The sequence below is a fragment of the Helianthus annuus genome, chromosome 6, assembly GCF_002127325.2.
Source record: "Helianthus annuus cultivar XRQ/B chromosome 6, HanXRQr2.0-SUNRISE, whole genome shotgun sequence".
Taxonomy (NCBI): Eukaryota; Viridiplantae; Streptophyta; class Magnoliopsida; order Asterales; family Asteraceae; genus Helianthus; species Helianthus annuus.
Genome location: NC_035438.2, coordinates 24604143 through 24623698, shown reverse-complemented (window position 1 = coordinate 24623698; position 19556 = coordinate 24604143).

Sequence of the window (19556 nt, the reverse complement as noted above, 5' to 3'; positions counted from 1 at the left end):
AAACCTATATACATGTAAATAATAATCAGTTTTTTTTTTAATATATTATAATGTATATAAAATTAAAACTTATTATAAGTAAAATAATTCGAGCTAAACCGAGCCGAGCTACAAAGCGAGCTGAACCGAGCCAGCTCGTGTGACAACTCGAAATCTAGAACCCTTCGTTGTAACTTGCTTGTATGTTATGTGATTAGTTGGCCGATTGAACTTAATGATAAACGTGAACCTTTTTACATGATATGTGCTTGTTATGTGTGCATTGTATATATTCATATGTATTATAAGTGAACCGAGAACCCGACACGAAACAACAAGGAACCCGACTCGAGACCATGAGGTCTCGAGTGAATAGTAATCGGTTTTGGGCCTTGGGCCGAGAACCTTTGGCCGGTTGGGCCTTTGGGCCGTGAACCCCCACTCGAAACCCACTAAGGGTGCACCATTTGGAACTTGACTATAAATACACCACCCCTAGTTACTTGTTACCACTTTGTTGAACATTAGAACACACACACACTTCTATCTTCTCTCCCACTAGAACTCTAGCACACAAACACATCTCCAAGACTCTCGGATCCACTCGGTTGACACAAGAAACTCTCGGATTTGGACTTTGGATCGGCACACACACACACATCACCAACCGGTTAGTATTTTTATGGTTAATTTTTGTTGTGTTTGTGCTTGAATGGATGTATGCATAAGATGATGTCTATAGTTAGAGATTACATGATGTTCTTGATGTTTATGATGATTCTAATATGCACCATGTTGATAACCGGTTAACATATATTATATGGCAAGATGTGATATGTTGTGTCTAAATGAAGTTTGAACCACTTATGTTGATGAACATGAAATCGGGTTACATATGTCATGAAATCGGACTTGTATGAAAACCGGGTTATGTGTTATGCTTAGTGTTTTGATGCTTGTTCATAGTGTTGATTGAATAAGTGGTTAAAATGTTATGAACTTGATGAAGATGGGTTTGAATATTTGAAGAACACTTTGAATGATAGTTGAAGATTGAAAACCCTTGTGATTTTGATCCACATTTGACTAATAGCCTGATTAGGAAATATGTTAGTGAAATTCTATTGGTCATTTCCGGATTTGGGCCTGATTATATTGTACTATTTGGCTGATTACACCTGCATCAACACGTGAACGTGAAAATGACAGCTTACCGACTCGCAATCACCCGTTGCGACTCGCAACCACAGCGTGATGACTCGAGACCACGCGGTTGCGACTCGCAACCATAACAGGACAAGCCGAAACCACAGGTTACGAGTCCGGTTGCGACTCGAGACCTTAGCATGATGAACCGAGACTACGGTTGCGACACCGGTTGCGACTCGCAACCATCCATGATCAACACACAGCATGACTCGAGACCATGCTTGCGAGTCCGGTTGCGACTCGAGACCACACTTTTGGGCCTTAGTTAATGGGCCAGACTGATGGGCTTCTGTGTTAACTGCTTTTACGTGTTTGGGCCTAAGTAGTTGGGCTGAACTTGTGAACCGTATGTGCTACTGTTGACTGTTAACTGTTACTACTAAACGTGCTTGCCAAACGTGTTGAACATTTGTGCACTACTTGGTTCGAATCTGATTATATGTGATATCCGTGTTAGGACGTTATTGACTACTTGCGACTTGATTGACTTTCTGTGTTTGACTGCCGAGCAAACCAAGGTGAGTTCACACCCTTTACAAAGCATGGGATTCCCTGGGTTGGGAATGGGATTCAGGAACATGGGTTCCTCGTCTACCATTGGGTAGGACGTCAGTGGTTCAGGAATGTGATTCCTCGTCCGGATGGACGGATAAACGTACTAGACTAAAACTCTATCACGAAGTCCCTCCTTTTTGTATCGACTAATCGCCGGGCCAATGGCGAGCGGGTCATTAGTTAGATAGCGCTATTTAGGTCTGACAAGCCTCACACCGTGCCGCAGAGGACGGGCGTGAACTAATGGATCTGGGGCACGTCAATGATGATAGACATTGATGTTTTCAGGGCACATAAACATGACTACAGTCAGCAATCGATACGGTAACGAGTCTAGTATACACATGGGGTAGCCCCCACGGCTGGAGAGCCAGATGATGTACATGGGGTAGCCCCCACGGCCGAAATGCCTGATAACTACATGGGGTAGCCCCCACGGCCGGAGTGCCGGAGTAACTGGGAACGAACTGGTCACGTTTTTTAAACTATGGGGTAACCCCCACGGCAGGATGCCAGATAATGTAAACTGTTTTCGAAACAACTAAAACGAACGCCCACCCGTGAACTCACTCAACTAGTTGTTGACTCGTTACTACATGCTTTGCAGGACCATAGGTACTCAGCTGGAGCTTGCATGGAGGAGGATCGTTGTGGGACAGGGATTGCTACAAGACTATGTTAAACTTGAAACTTTTGGAACTTATGTTATAACTTTAAACTTATGCTTCCGCTTGCAACTTAAACTTATTTGTTTTGGAACACCAATCGTGATGGTTAAACTTTTATAACTACTTATATGCTTGTTCAGTATGATTGGTGGCTGGATCCTGGTCAGTCACGCCTCCATGCGGTAGTACTCCGCAGGTGGGATTTTGGGGGTGTGACAGATTGGTATCAGAGCCATTGGTTATAGTGAACTTGGTTTTAATAAAGGAGAAACGATTTTGTTAAAACCAGACTATAACCGGTTTAGTGCTCAACGGTCCACAACGACACTTCGCTCCTCATGCAAGGCTCGACGTTCTAGGTAATATGATGTATGTATATTGCCTACTTGTTAGTTGCGTAGTACATTGCTCATGGTATGCTTGATTAGTATAGCTACTGTTGTTTGAACACGTGCGTGCTTACTCTGTCTTACTATCGTGCTTTCGCGAACCTCTCTCACACGTATTGCTTTTATTATGAAGAACCATGTCTGGACGCGTTAACATGACACAAGCCCAGTTGACGGCTTTGATCAACGAGCGAATTGACGCAGCGCTCGCAGCTGCACGCGCAGGAGGTATATCCTGCAGTCCGAAATTGTTCTAGGATCGTTTGGATCCTACTCTCGTGAACCAACCTTTGTGTTAAACTCTGTCTTTTCTTCCACCTACCTTAGGTCAGTATGCTCAGGCACCGGTGTGCACTTTTAAGACCTTTATGGACTGTCGACCCACGACTTTTAGCGGCACTGAAGGAGCAGTAGGTCTCCTACACTGGTTTGAGAAACTGGAGTCTGTGTTCGAAATGTGCGAATGCCCTGAAGCGCGCAGGGTGAAGTATGCTACTGGTACTCTCGAGGGTTTGGCTCTCACGTGGTGGAATGCTCAGGTGCAGATGTTAGGGTTGGTTGCTGCCAACGCCACCCCATGGGAAACTTTCAAGGAAATGATCAGGGAAGAATACTGCAGTCGTGACGACATTCACAAACTGGAAGATGAGTTCTACAATCTTAAGATGTCGGGATCAGAAATTGAGGCATACACTAAGAGATCGCATGAGCTTGCCTTGTTGTGTCCTACAATGGTGGATCCTCCGTACAAGCGAATTGAACTCTATCTCAAGGGCTTGGTGCCAGAGATCCAAAGTCATGTGACTTCAGCGAGGTTGACTACTATCCAGCAGGTTGTACAGTTGGCTCACCGTCTCACTGACCAAGCGGTGGAGCAGAACAAGTTACCGAAGCGTATAGGTGCTGCAACTACTTCTGGTGCTTCTAGTGGGGATAAACGAAAATGGGATGGAACTTCAAGCAGGGGTTCAACTTCAGTGCAAACTCAGTCTCAGCAGAGAAAGACGGACGATCACAAGAGCCCCAGTCAGCAGTCGTCTGGTGGTCAAAGTCATGGTGGATACAAGGGGAATCACCCCAAATGCAATCGCTGCAGCCTACACCACAGTGGGCCATGCACCAGGGGCAACTGTCATCGATGCAACAAGCCTGGTCATGTTGCAAAGGATTGCAGAAGCGCATACCCCGTCAACCAGAATCGTCAGCAACCTCAGCAGAACCAGCGACAGCAGCAGGGTAACAACAAAGGGTGCTTTCAGTGCGGAGCTGAAGGCCACTTCAAGAAGGATTGTCCCCAACTGAACCAGAACAACAACAATCAGGGGAATGGTAACAATGGGAACAACAACAACAATGGTGCTAGGGGACGTGTGTTCGTGATTGGTCAAGGTGAAGCGAGGAATGATCCCAACGTGGTGACGGGTAAGTTCCTTCTCGACGACTTTTATGTTACAGTCTTATTTGATTCGGGTGCCGATACTAGCTATGTGTCACTAGAAGTTAGTAAGATGCTTAAGCGTATTCCTACACCCCTGAGCGACAAGCACACTGTCGAGCTAGCTAATGGTAAGAGTTTGGAAGCCTCACACGTAGTCAAGGGTTGCCAGCTTATTCTCGCTAACCAGACTTTCTCTATCGATCTTATTCCTATTGTCTTGGGTAGTTTCGACGTTGTCATTGGGATGGATTGGCTATCCCAACACCGAGCAGAGATTCTTTGCAACGAGAAGATCGTTCGTGTTCCTGGTTTAGGTGGTGAACCTCTCATGATTCGTGGCGACAAGAGAAGTGCTGTTGAGAACATCATCTCTCTTCTTAAAGCCCAGAAATGCTTACGAAAGGGCCACACTGCGATTTTGGCTTTAGTTACTGATACCACAGAAAAGGAGAAGAAGTTAGAAGATTTTCCCGTTGTACGCGACTATCCTGAGGTATTCCCTGAGGAATTACCTGGTCTTCCGCCCCATCGCCAAGTCGAGTTTCAGATTGATTTAGCTCCTGGAGCCGCGCCTGTAGCCCGTGCACCTTATCGTTTAGCGCCATCAGAGTTGGAAGAACTCTCCACGCAACTACAAGAACTCTTGGATAAGGGTTTTATTCGTCCTAGCTCATCGCCTTGGGGAGCTCCAGTGCTTTTTGTGAAGAAGAAGGATGGTACCTTCAGAATGTGTATCGACTATCGCGAACTCAACAAGGTGACTGTGAAGAATCGTTATCCTCTACCGCGCATTGACGACTTGTTCGACCAGTTGCAGGGGTCGAGCTACTATTCAAAGATCGATCTGAGATCGGGATATCACCAGCTGAGAGTTCGGGAAGAGGATGTCTCTAAGACGGCCTTTAGGACTCGATATGGGCACTATGAGTTTTTGGTCATGCCGTTTGGGCTGACGAACGCACCGGCAGTTTTTATGGATTTGATGAATCGAGTGTGCAAACCGTATCTGGACAAGTTTGTTATAGTCTTCATCGACGACATCCTGATCTATTCTAAGAGCAAGGAAGAGCACGAACAACATCTACGACTTATTTTGGAACTCCTTCGGAAGGAACAGCTTTACGCAAAATTCTCGAAATGCGACTTCTGGCTTCGTGAAGTCCATTTCCTAGGGCATGTGGTGAACAAGGATGGGATTCACGTTGATCCATCCAAAGTGGAATCTATTAAGAACTGGCCTGCGCCTCGCACACCAAAGGAAATTCGCCAATTTTTGGGATTGGCAGGATATTACAGGAGATTCATTAAGGATTTTTCTAAGATCGCGCAGCCTCTCACCTTACTAACGCAGAAAGGCGTTGTTTATCATTGGGGAAATGCACAAGAGTTAGCTTTTCAGCATCTAAAGGATAGACTTTGCAGTGCACCTATTCTTTCACTGCCAGAGGGCACAGACGATTTTGTGGTTTACTGTGATGCATCAATTCAAGGTCTTGGTTGTGTATTGATGCAACGAGATAAAGTCATAGCTTACGCCTCACGACAACTTAAAGTTCACGAGAAGAACTACACGACACATGATTTAGAGCTGGGAGCTGTTGTTTTTGCACTTAAACTATGGCGGCATTACCTGTACGGAACCAAGTGCGCCATCTACACCGACCACAGAAGTTTAGAACACATATTCAAACAGAAGGAACTGAATATGCGGCAGCGACGATGGGTCGAGCTGCTGAATGATTACGAGTGCTCTATCAGGTATCACCCGGGCAAGGCCAATGTTGTGGCAGACGCCCTCAGTCGAAAGGACACTACGCCTAAGCGTGTAAGAGCTTTACAACTCACGATACATTCTAGTCTACCTTCGCAAATACGAGCTGCTCAGATAGAAGCACTGAAACCAGAAAACGTTAGAGCAGAAGCTCTACGCGGGTCAAGGCAACGCTTAGAACAGAAGGAAGACGGTGCTTATTATGTAACAGGACGCATTTGGGTCCCACTCTATGGCAAATTACGAGAACTTGTGATGGATGAAGCGCACAAATCTCGCTACTCGGTACACCCTGGTTCGGACAAAATGTACCACGATATTAAAACCACGTATTGGTGGCCTAGCATGAAGGCCCACATAGCAACGTATGTCAGCAAGTGTTTGACTTGTGCGCGAGTCAAGACGGAATATCAGAAACCCTCAGGCCTACTTCAGCAACCAGAGATACCACAATGGAAATGGGAGCAAATTTCCATGGATTTCGTTACTGGCCTACCTAGATCCCAGCGCGGAAACGATACTATCTGGGTGATCGTGGATCGACTCACAAAATCCGCACACTTTTTGGCAATCAAGGAGACGGATAAGTTCTCCACTCTGGCGGAAATATACCTCAAGGAAGTTGTTTCGAGGCACGGGGTGCCCACTTCTATTATCTCTGATCGAGATGCACGTTTTACTTCGGAACTGTGGCAGGCAATGCACAAGTCTTTTGGCTCACGTTTAGATATGAGCACAGCATATCACCCACAGACGGACGGGCAGTCCGAGCGTACTATCCAAACACTAGAAGACATGCTTCGCGCTTGTGTAATCGACTTTGGCAACAGCTGGGAAAGGCATCTGCCACTCGTGGAATTTTCGTATAATAACAGCTACCACACCAGCATTAAAGCTGCTCCGTTTGAGGCATTGTACGGACGTAAATGCCGGTCACCCCTCTGTTGGGCAGAGGTGGGGGATAGTCAGATCACTGGTCCAGAACATGTGGTAGACACTACTGAGCGGATTGCTCAAATACGACAACGCATGGCGGCCGCTCGTGACCGTCAGAAGGCATACGCCGATAAGGGAAGGAAACCACTTGAGCTCCAGGTTGGGGAGCGGGTATTACTCAAAGTTTCACCCTGGAAGGGTGTGGTTCGTTTTGGTAAACGAGGGAAACTCAACCCACGGTACGTTGGACCTTTTGAAATCATCGAGAAAATAGGCAAGGTGGCCTACAGACTGAAATTACCAGCAGAACTCGGTGCAGTTCACAACGTTTTCCATGTGTCAAATCTGAAGAAGTGTCTGTCAGATGAGACGCACGTAGTTCCTCTGAAGGAACTCACGATCGACGAACAGTTGAAATTCGTCGAAGAACCTGTCGAGATCACGGACCGGGATGTTAAGGTCCTCAAGAGCACTAGAATACCTCTTGTTCGAGTTCGTTGGAACTCACGTCGCGGCCCAGAGTTTACCTGGGAGCGCGAAGATCGGATGAAACAAAAGTATCCCCAACTGTTTGAGAACAGTACTAACGCTACTGAGGCTGAAGCTACGGAATTTCGGGACGAAATTCCAGATCAACGGGGGGTGGATGTGACACCCCAGGAAAACCGGGAAAACCTTGCAACCTAACTAGCTTCCTCAGTGAGTGCTATCAAATTTCGGGACGAAATTTCTTTCAACTTGGGGATGATGTGACAACTCGAAATCTAGAACCCTTCGTTGTAACTTGCTTGTATGTTATGTGATTAGTTGGCCGATTGAACTTAATGATAAACGTGAACCTTTTTACATGATATGTGCTTGTTATGTGTGCATTGTATATATTCATATGTATTATAAGTGAACCGAGAACCCGACACGAAACAACAAGGAACCCGACTCGAGACCATGAGGTCTCGAGTGAATAGTAATCGGTTTTGGGCCTTGGGCCGAGAACCTTTGGCCGGTTGGGCCTTTGGGCCGTGAACCCCCACTCGAAACCCACTAAGGGTGCACCATTTGGAACTTGACTATAAATACACCACCCCTAGTTACTTGTTACCACTTTGTTGAACATTAGAACACACACACACTTCTATCTTCTCTCCCACTAGAACTCTAGCACACAAACACATCTCCAAGACTCTCGGATCCACTCGGTTGACACAAGAAACTCTCGGATTTGGACTTTGGATCGGCACACACACACACATCACCAACCGGTTAGTATTTTTATGGTTAATTTTTGTTGTGTTTGTGCTTGAATGGATGTATGCATAAGATGATGTCTATAGTTAGAGATTACATGATGTTCTTGATGTTTATGATGATTCTAATATGCACCATGTTGATAACCGGTTAACATATATTATATGGCAAGATGTGATATGTTGTGTCTAAATGAAGTTTGAACCACTTATGTTGATGAACATGAAATCGGGTTACATATGTCATGAAATCGGACTTGTATGAAAACCGGGTTATGTGTTATGCTTAGTGTTTTGATGCTTGTTCATAGTGTTGATTGAATAAGTGGTTAAAATGTTATGAACTTGATGAAGATGGGTTTGAATATTTGAAGAACACTTTGAATGATAGTTGAAGATTGAAAACCCTTGTGATTTTGATCCACATTTGACTAATAGCCTGATTAGGAAATATGTTAGTGAAATTCTATTGGTCATTTCCGGATTTGGGCCTGATTATATTGTACTATTTGGCTGATTACACCTGCATCAACACGTGAACGTGAAAATGACAGCTTACCGACTCGCAATCACCCGTTGCGACTCGCAACCACAGCGTGATGACTCGAGACCACGCGGTTGCGACTCGCAACCATAACAGGACAAGCCGAAACCACAGGTTACGAGTCCGGTTGCGACTCGAGACCTTAGCATGATGAACCGAGACTACGGTTGCGACACCGGTTGCGACTCGCAACCATCCATGATCAACACACAGCATGACTCGAGACCATGCTTGCGAGTCCGGTTGCGACTCGAGACCACACTTTTGGGCCTTAGTTAATGGGCCAGACTGATGGGCTTCTGTGTTAACTGCTTTTACGTGTTTGGGCCTAAGTAGTTGGGCTGAACTTGTGAACCGTATGTGCTACTGTTGACTGTTAACTGTTACTACTAAACGTGCTTGCCAAACGTGTTGAACATTTGTGCACTACTTGGTTCGAATCTGATTATATGTGATATCCGTGTTAGGACGTTATTGACTACTTGCGACTTGATTGACTTTCTGTGTTTGACTGCCGAGCAAACCAAGGTGAGTTCACACCCTTTACAAAGCATGGGATTCCCTGGGTTGGGAATGGGATTCAGGAACATGGGTTCCTCGTCTACCATTGGGTAGGACGTCAGTGGTTCAGGAATGTGATTCCTCGTCCGGATGGACGGATAAACGTACTAGACTAAAACTCTATCACGAAGTCCCTCCTTTTTGTATCGACTAATCGCCGGGCCAATGGCGAGCGGGTCATTAGTTAGATAGCGCTATTTAGGTCTGACAAGCCTCACACCGTGCCGCAGAGGACGGGCGTGAACTAATGGATCTGGGGCACGTCAATGATGATAGACATTGATGTTTTCAGGGCACATAAACATGACTACAGTCAGCAATCGATACGGTAACGAGTCTAGTATACACATGGGGTAGCCCCCACGGCTGGAGAGCCAGATGATGTACATGGGGTAGCCCCCACGGCCGAAATGCCTGATAACTACATGGGGTAGCCCCCACGGCCGGAGTGCCGGAGTAACTGGGAACGAACTGGTCACGTTTTTTAAACTATGGGGTAACCCCCACGGCAGGATGCCAGATAATGTAAACTGTTTTCGAAACAACTAAAACGAACGCCCACCCGTGAACTCACTCAACTAGTTGTTGACTCGTTACTACATGCTTTGCAGGACCATAGGTACTCAGCTGGAGCTTGCATGGAGGAGGATCGTTGTGGGACAGGGATTGCTACAAGACTATGTTAAACTTGAAACTTTTGGAACTTATGTTATAACTTTAAACTTATGCTTCCGCTTGCAACTTAAACTTATTTGTTTTGGAACACCAATCGTGATGGTTAAACTTTTATAACTACTTATATGCTTGTTCAGTATGATTGGTGGCTGGATCCTGGTCAGTCACGCCTCCATGCGGTAGTACTCCGCAGGTGGGATTTTGGGGGTGTGACAGCTCGGCTCATTACGAGCCGAGCCGAGCTAAGCTCACTTTCTAACCGAGCCGAGCCGGCTCGGCTCACTTTTAAACCGAGCCAAATCGAGCGAGCTTTTTCCGAGCTAAATCCGAGCGAGCTTCGAGCGAGCTCCGAGCCACGAGCTTTTTGAACAGCCCTAGTCAAAGTCCAAGTCAACTTTGACTTTCTTTGACTGTAGATAGTCGATTTTATATTTTAGTTGTATTATGTGGAGTAAGTGTTGTAATCAGCAAGAATCGAGGTAATCGAATGTGTTTTAAAGCGAACCGATCTACGACTGTGAATGATAGGAAGTAACAATGCGATAAAGTTAACCTAATCAGTAATCAAACCGATCTAACAATCAATCGAACTCGAGACTCGAATTATGCGAATTGTGGTATTGTTATACGTGTGTGTGCCTTATGTGTTACTTGTGCATGTTTACTTTATGTTTGGTGTGGTATTCAAACAAATCAATCGAAAATCGAATCGAAACTCGAAAAGCAATCGAACTCAATCGAAACGTGACTTATAGGAGATTGTATGTTAGATATAGTAGTTGGGATTAAAAGTAATTTGAATAGGAACTCTATCGAATCCGTATCATCGTCCATCGAAATCGAAACGTCGAAAATCGTCGCAAAATACTCGAAGTGCGTGGCGGATCGAACAGGAAGCATCCTGATCGAACAGGCCAGCCGATCGGCTAGCACCTTGCCAGCCGATCGATAAGCCTACTCGATCGGAGCTCCCAGCCGATCGGCTGCCACTTTCCTCTTTTAGAAGCCTATAAATAGGGCTGTCATTCTCATACTTTCCACTTTTGGAAAGCTCTGACCGAACCAGCTATCTTCTTCACCTTTTCTCAGATTTCTCTCAATCCCGGTAAGTTTTCACTCTAAATCTTGTAGGTTTTTGATCATTACTTGATTCTACACCTTTCTATCTTTCAAAACTTGGATTCTAACCGTGAAATCACCAAGATCTAAGTGTTCTTGGGTGATGTCTTCATGGTGTTCTTGAAGAACATCAAACTTTGACATCATTCAACCATGAATAGCTTAGATCCAACCGATTTCCACATAAACAAGTTAAGATCTATCATAGATCTGAACATTTTCATGGTGTGAGGGATTGAAAGAAGGGTTTCCAACTTTCTTTCAACTCTTTTACACTCAATGCCTCCCATCAATATAAACGAAGCTTGAACCGGCTAACTAATCATTCAAATAGTTACAAGGTTCAAGATTTGGGTTCTATGAAAAAGGTTCACCGATTTCGGGTTCAACTCTAAAGCGACATTCCGAACCGTTCACCGGTCGGACTTGGGTGATTCCTGTTCGAGCCAAGGGAACTGGTAGGAACGAAGGTTAGCATAGTTCAACACGTTGCCAAGATACCTTGAAAGAATGACAAATAAACAAACAGCCAAGTGTTAGACGAAAGGCCGAACAGGTCAGAAATGCTGGCCGAACGGCTAGGCTGTTCGAACAGCCCAGGCGATCGGACATGCCAGCCGATCGACCGGGCCAGCCGATCGGCTAGCACATGGTCCCACACTTTTGAAATTTCATGAGGAATAGTATTGACGAAGTAGTGTTCGATCGAACATGTCACTCGATTGGTAAACATCACTGTTCGGATTATGAGATACTATGCTTCAACACTTAATCGTTTTCACAACTCGTTCGTAGTAGGGAATGCCAGCCGATCGAACAGACTGTTCGATCGAGTGACATTCAGTTGAGGACCACTTCTGAAATTCCTAGCCGATCGAGTGAGCTAGCCAATCGAGTGAGTTAGCCGATCGAGTGAGCTAGCCGATCGAGCGAACCGCTCGATCGATCGACTTGAAAGATAGGAACACTTCAGTGTTCTCAAATGCTGCAACGAAAACTTCAAAATTTCAAATCCTCAAACACAAACACACCAGAGGAAGAAACAATCCACTCGAATGGTCCAGCCGATTGAGCCAACCGGCCGATCGAGCCAACCGGCCGATCGAACAGGACTGTCCAATCGGATATACCAGCCGATCTAACAGGCCGTCCGATCGAACCTGTCGTTCGATCGACCAGCCTATTCGATCCATTCCCACTTGTTTACTTTCCACGTTACTCAATTTTGTGCTATCGAACTATTCAGGCTAACCTTACTCTCAGCGCTCCCTTCAATCCATAATCAATCACTGTGAGTATACTCGAACCCTTTTTGCTTTAGCACTTTTGGGTGTTACATACGTTACTTATCAAAATCACATCGAACACACTATACAAACTATTTGAACGCTAACCGATTGCATGTATTACGTGATTAAAAGTATGCTTATTATTATGTTTACACGTGGAAAGCTGTCTACCTGCCTTAGCAACGTAGTACTATAGTTTGGACTCAGCGCCCGTTTACCCGGGGGTTGTTAAGGACAATCTACTTGCATGATTTACGGTGGTGATCATGTATTGCGAACTGTCTCGGACAGTCAACCCGCAGTCACTGGTATTGATAGGTCCATGTCAATAATTTACATGCATCATTGCTATATGTGTACGTGCTGGTTATGCGTAAACTATTCGAACTCTATATGCTACTATCAAACTTGTATGCTCACCTTTACATTTTATGTATTGACTTTATTTTAACGTATGTGACAGGTTCTTAAGTTGCTAGGATGTTTAGGTGCATGGTGATGAAATCAAGGCTAGGGAGTCTAGAAACAATAAACATTTGTCTGTAATAATTAAATCTGAGTTGTCGGAACGGAATTACTTGTCTTGTTGCTTTCTGTGATAACTTGTTATTTATTTGGGACACGGTATGGGACGTGTCATTTAAACTAAATTTATATAATAGTTGTTGTGGAAACTTCTGGACAATCTGTTTCGCTCAGTGCCGCGCCCCGATGATTCCGCCATCGGTTGGGGTGTGACAGATTGGTATCAGAGCCATAACTATATGGAATTAGGCAGACACGACCTAGTCCGGGTCGCTGTCTTAGAGACCTAGACTATAGTTAGGAACCATTAGACCAAGTTTATGTGCTTAATTCTGCGATCCTTCCCTATCACTACACTCGAATCTTCAAATAAAAGTCGGTAGGTTTAGTTGGGAATAGGTGTGAAAGCCGCAAACTCCTGACCAAACTGCCTGACTTATGCTGATTTTATTCGTTTACTCACGCTTATCTCATTATTTTCACCAACAAACCAAGGAGGTTATGCCAAATCAGGAGTGAAATCCATATTTTGACGAATAACCTCCTTTATTTTATAAAAAAAAACAAGGAAGAAATTGCTAAGCCAAGGGGTGAAACCCTGACCTTGGCAGTTTGTTCTGGATTTTATTTATCTCACCAAGGCCTCGATGGACTCCAACGATCTGAACTCACAAGTATGACCTAGGGAACGCGCGTGGAATGCCCAAGAATCGAGGCAGAAACACGACCCCTAGAGTCGAAAGTGACGACAAGTCTACTGTGAATAGTCGAGTTGCCTTGGGTAGTCGATGTCTAGTAGCCGCAGACAATCTATCTCTCGATTTTATGTATTTCGATTCTGAGAACCGTAACTGTGTACTCTGATGACTTGTTGGTTTTATGTGTTTATGTGTGCTTTCTTGTTTTATGCTTATGTTTTGGGATATTATTCGATTTTGCTATCAACACACACGACTCGCAATTGCTGTTCTATTCGACATCCAGTTATCGCAACTCTCAGACGATATCATACTATACTATGCTGTACGACTAAGTTAGGTTATACTATATGATGCTATTCAATACGATATTCGAACGACACGCGAACTTTGAAGGATAGGTTTCTGTTTTCTGACTACCTCAGTGACTAAATGCCTAGGTAATTTACGTGTGTCGGTGTTTTGTGCTTCTGTGCTTCTGTGTTCTATGTGCTTCTGTGCCTACGTGTATATGTGGTTATGTGTTTATATGCTTATGTGATACGTATTTCAACGTGATTCTAAGCTTTAGATAGTAGTAGACGTGTGAGGTGAGATTCGATTTCGTTGTGTTGAGACTCGTGACGATGTCTAATGCAGACCATGTCATCGTCTGGATCCCGACCTCGAGCCCCACTTACCCGCCAAGAAAAGAGGGACAAACGTCTCGCTGCCATCATCTCCAAAACTGTGGCGAAAGCTGTGAGTGAGGTGTATGAAAACGCCAACAAGTCGTCCGAAGAATCACGAGCTGAAATCCCTAAGGATTCGAGCAAGGCTGCTTTCAGCTTTAAGCAGTTCAAAGCATGCGGACCAAAGGAGTTCACTGGCGAAGATGGTCCAACAGCCATGTTTCACTGGTTCGACTCGGTCGAAGTCACTCTGCGCCAGAGCGGATGTCCTAAGCATCTCCGTACTCTCAACGCTACAGGCGTCTTCCAGTCCCGTGCTCTAGACTGGTGGACAGCCGAACGAAACAAGCGCGGAAATAATGCAGCTTACGGGCTATCATGGAAGGAGTTGAAAGCGATTATGATCGAAGAATTCTGCCTTCCTCATGAGAGCCAAAAGCTGGAGGACGAGTTCTGGGGAATCAAGCAGAAGGATGGAGACAACGCTGCTCTCACTGCTCGCTTCAAGCAGCTTAGCATTATCTGTCCTGATCAAGTCAAGACCTCGGATCAAGCCATCAAGAAGTACATCCGAGCCCTACCTGATTGTGTAGCCGAGTTTGTTCACGCCGCCAAGCCAGCAACGATTGAAGAAACCTACCTACTCGCCGCTGAGATCAATGATAAGCGAGTCAAGTCTGGTTTCTGGGATAAGCAAACCAAGTCCCTACATCAAGCCACTGCAGCACCCACCGACCCATCTGCTCAATCCTCCAAGTCTTCAAGAAGGAAGAAGAAGAAGAACAACAACAGCACCAACAACAAGAGCTGTGCTGCCGCAACCACCGCTGCTCCCCTACAATCTGTACCAGCTCAACAGCAGCAGCACCAGCGCCCAGCTCCAGTGATCAATGCACCGCCAGCAAAGCGTGCCTACACAGGCCCTCACCCACTCTGCCCGACATGTTCGTATCATCATCCAGTGGGTCTAGCTTGTCATTTTTGCGCTCACTGCAACCTGTACGGTCATTTCACTACAAACTGCCGCTTTGGTCCCCGTCAAGCCCCAGCTCAAGCTACTGCCAATCAAGCTCTACTCCCTGCCCCTCAAGGCCAACAAGCAGCTCAAGCACCTGCAGTTAATGCTCGAGTCTGCTTTGCATGTGGTGACCCTAACCACTTTGCCAACAGATGCCCGAACAGGGTAGTCAAGCAAGAGCCCCAGCAGCAACAGCAACAACAGCAGCCCCAGCAACAGCAGCAAACAGCCCATGCCCGAACCTTCAACATCAATGCCCGCCAGGCTCAGGCGGATAACAACGTGGTTAATGGTACGTTCCTTGTGAATGGTATTTATGCATCATATTTGTTTGATACTGGAGCCGATAACTGCTTTGTGTCATTTGAATTCGAGAAGCTCCTTAGTCGTAAGCGCTCTTATCTATCCTCGTCATTCGAAGTCGAAGTTGCTACAGGTAGAACTATTGCCGTCAATTCAGTACTCCGTGATTGTACTCTCGAACTCAACAACCACATCTTCCCAATCGACCTTATTCCAATGCAACTCGGAAGTTTTTATGTCATAATCGGCATGGACTTTCTTCATGAAAACCATGCTGAAGTTGTGTGCTTTGAGAAGATGTTTCGATTCTCGCTCGCGAATGGTGATCTCCTATGTGTATACGGTGAAACAACGTCGAAAGGTCTCAAGCTTATGTCGTGCATTCAAGCCAGCAAGTATCTCCGCAAGGAATACCGAGCCTTCCTGGCCAACATTGTAGTAGCGGAGAAGGGAAAGAAAAAGAAAGTTGAAATCAAGGATGTTCCAGTGGTTCGTGAAATTCCTCAGGTATTCCCTGATGATCTTCCCGGACTACCACCAAGTCGTGATATCGACTTTCGTATTGACCTCATTCCTGGAGCTAACCCCGTTGCCAAAGCCCCTTATCGACTCGCTCCATCCGATATGCGGGAACTCTCGAATCAACTCCAGGAATTACTCGAAAAAGGCTTTATTCGCCCATGCACCTCTCCTTGGGGCGCGCCAGTCCTTTTCGTCAAAAAGAAGTACGGGTCGTTCCGGATGTGCATTGACTATCGGGAATTGAATAAGCTAACCATCAAGAACCGATACCCCTTGCCCCGAATTGACGATTTGTTTGATCAACTACAAGGTGCAGCGTGCTTCTCTAAGATCGATCTACGTTCAGGATATCATCAGCTACGGATTCAGGAGGAAGACATTCCTAAAACCGCTTTTCGAACCCGTTATGGCCATTACGAATTTGTTGTTATGCCCTTTGGTTTAACCAACGCACCCGCGGTTTTCATGGATCTGATGAATCGCGTGTGTAAGCCATACCTTGACCGTTTCGTCATCGTGTTCATCGACGATGTCTTGATTTATTCCAAATCAAAAGCCGAACACGCGCAACATCTACGTTTGGTTCTCGAGTTACTTCAGGGAAACCAACTCTATGCCAAGTTCTCCAAGTGCGAATTCTGGTTGGAGGAGGTTCAATTTCTGGGTCACATAGTGAATAGTCGAGGTATCCATGTCGATCCTGCAAAGATTGAAGCTGTCAGAAGCTGGATTACGCCTAAGAACCCGTCTGAAGTTCGTTCTTTTCTCGGACTAGCGGGCTATTACCGACGATTCATTGAAGGATTCTCCAAGATCGCTGTGCCGCTTACTGCTCTTACGCATAAGGATAAGCCTTTTGTGTGGGGAAACGCACAAGAGACTGCCTTTCAAACCCTCAAGCATATGCTGTGCAACGCACCGATTCTTACACTGCCCGACGGAAGCGACAACTTCATTGTCTACTGTGATGCTTCTAACCTTGGTCTCGGCTGTGTTCTCATGCAGCGAGACAAGGTTATAGCCTACGCATCTCGTCAGCTCAAGATCCACGAGAAGAACTATACAACCCATGACCTCGAGCTAGGCGCGGTTGTCTTTGCATTGAAGATTTGGCGACACTACCTGTATGGCACTACGTGTACGATCTACACTGATCACAGGAGTTTACAACACATTTTTAATCAGAGAGAGCTTAATATGCGTCAACGCCGATGGGTAGAACTTCTCAACGATTAGGACTGTGAGATTCGTTATCACCCAGGCAAGGCGAATGTGGTTGCTGACGCTCTCAGCAGAAAGAGTTACGTGCTCAGTACTCGAAGCATCCAAGCCCAGCACAAGCTCAAAACCCTTATCCGCGAAGCCCAACATGCTTGCTTTAACGAGCGAACATTGAAGAAAAAGAGGATCTATCACGATGGAGCTCAGTTAGTAAGCAAACTAGATGGGATATTCTATTATCTTGACCGAATTTGGATCCCCAAGCGGACCGATTTGCGAAAGATTATCATGAACGAAGCCCACAAGTCCCGATACTCTATTCATCCCGGTGCAGACAAGATGTACCAGGACCTGCGTTATAAGTACTGGTGGCCGGGTATGAAGCGGGATATCGCTCTCTACATTGGAAGCTGTTTAACTTGTGCAAGAGTAAAGGCTGAACATCAAACACCTTCCGGCTTACTCGAACAACCGCCGATACCTATATGGAAGTGGGAGAGCATAGCTATGGATTTCATAACAAAGCTCCCGCCCACGCCATCAGGTCACGACAGTATTTGGGTCATAGTTGATTGTCTAACGAAGTCAGCCCACTTTTTGCCGATACGAGAAGACTACAAGGTGGAACGACTAGCCCAAATCTACACCGACGAGATCATTCGTAATCATGGTACGCCTCGTGATATCATTTCAGATCGTGACGCTCGGTTCACTTCGCGATTGTGGGAAACGTTTCAAGCGGCTCTTGGTACGTCGCTTAATCTAAGTACTGCATTCCATCCTCAGACCGACGGACAGACTGAAAGAACGATCCGTACTCTTGAAGACATGCTCCGAGCGTGTGTTATAGACTTTGGCGGTAGTTGGAACAAACACCTTCCGTTGGTCGAATTTTCGTACAATAATAGCTATCATGCCAGCATTCAAATGGCACCTTTCGAGGCTTTGTATGGTAGAAGATGTCGATCGCCTATTGTGTGGCACGAGATCGGTCACTCACAACTAACCGGTCCCGAGATTCTACAAGAAACGACTGACAAAATCCACCAGATTCGAGACAACTTGGTGAAAGCTCGGAACAGACAGAAAAGTTACGCCGATAAAAGACGCAAGCCCCTTGAATTCGAAGTTGGTGATTACGTACTCCTAAAGGTATCACCTTGGAAGGGTGTAGTACGATTCGGCAAGAAAGGGAAACTCGCTCCGCGATATGTTGGACCTTTTAGAATTCTGGAAAGAATCGGAAAAGTCGCCTACAGACTCGAATTACCGGAGGAACTTAGTAACGTCCACCCGACTTTCCACGTCTCTAACCTCCGAAAATGCCTTGCTGATCATGATCTAATTGTACCACTCGACGATCTTCATGTCAACGAAACGTTACACTTCGTGGAAAAGCCTGTCGAAATCATGGATCGCCAAACCAAGCAACTCAGGCGCTCTCGCATCCCGATCGTGAAGGTCCGATGGGAAGGCAAACGAGGCGCGGAGTTCACTTGGGAACTCGAAAGCGACATGAAGGCCAAGTACCCGCAGTTGTTTAAATAAATAGATCTGAAGCATCAGGTTGGTAAATCACGGTGTTGTGTAGCCTTCGAGCCTATTTCGGGACGAAATTCCCTAAACAAGGGGAGGCTGTAACACCCCGTGTTTTCAAATGTCAAAGTCAAAGTCCAAGTCAACTTTGACTTTCTTTGACTGTAGATAGTCGATTTTATATTTTAGTTGTATTATGTGGAGTAAGTGTTGTAATCAGCAAGAATCGAGGTAATCGAATGTGTTTTAAAGCGAACCGATCTACGACTGTGAATGATAGGAAGTAACAATGCGATAAAGTTAACCTAATCAGTAATCAAACCGATCTAACAATCAATCGAACTCGAGACTCGAATTATGCGAATTGTGGTATTGTTATAGGTGTGTGTGTGCCTTATGTGTTACTTGTGCATGTTTACTTTATGTTTGGTGTGGTATTCAAACAAATCAATCGAAAATCGAATCGAAACTCAAAAAGCAATCGAACTCAATCGAAACCGACATCGAAACGTGACTTATAGGAGATTGTATGTTAGATATAGTAGTTGGGATTAAAAATAATTTGAATAGGAACTCTATCGAATCCGTATCATCGTCCATCGAAATCGAAACGTCGAAAATCGTCGCAAAATACTCGAAGTGCGTGGCGGATCGAACAGGAAGCATCCTGGTAGAACAGGCCAGC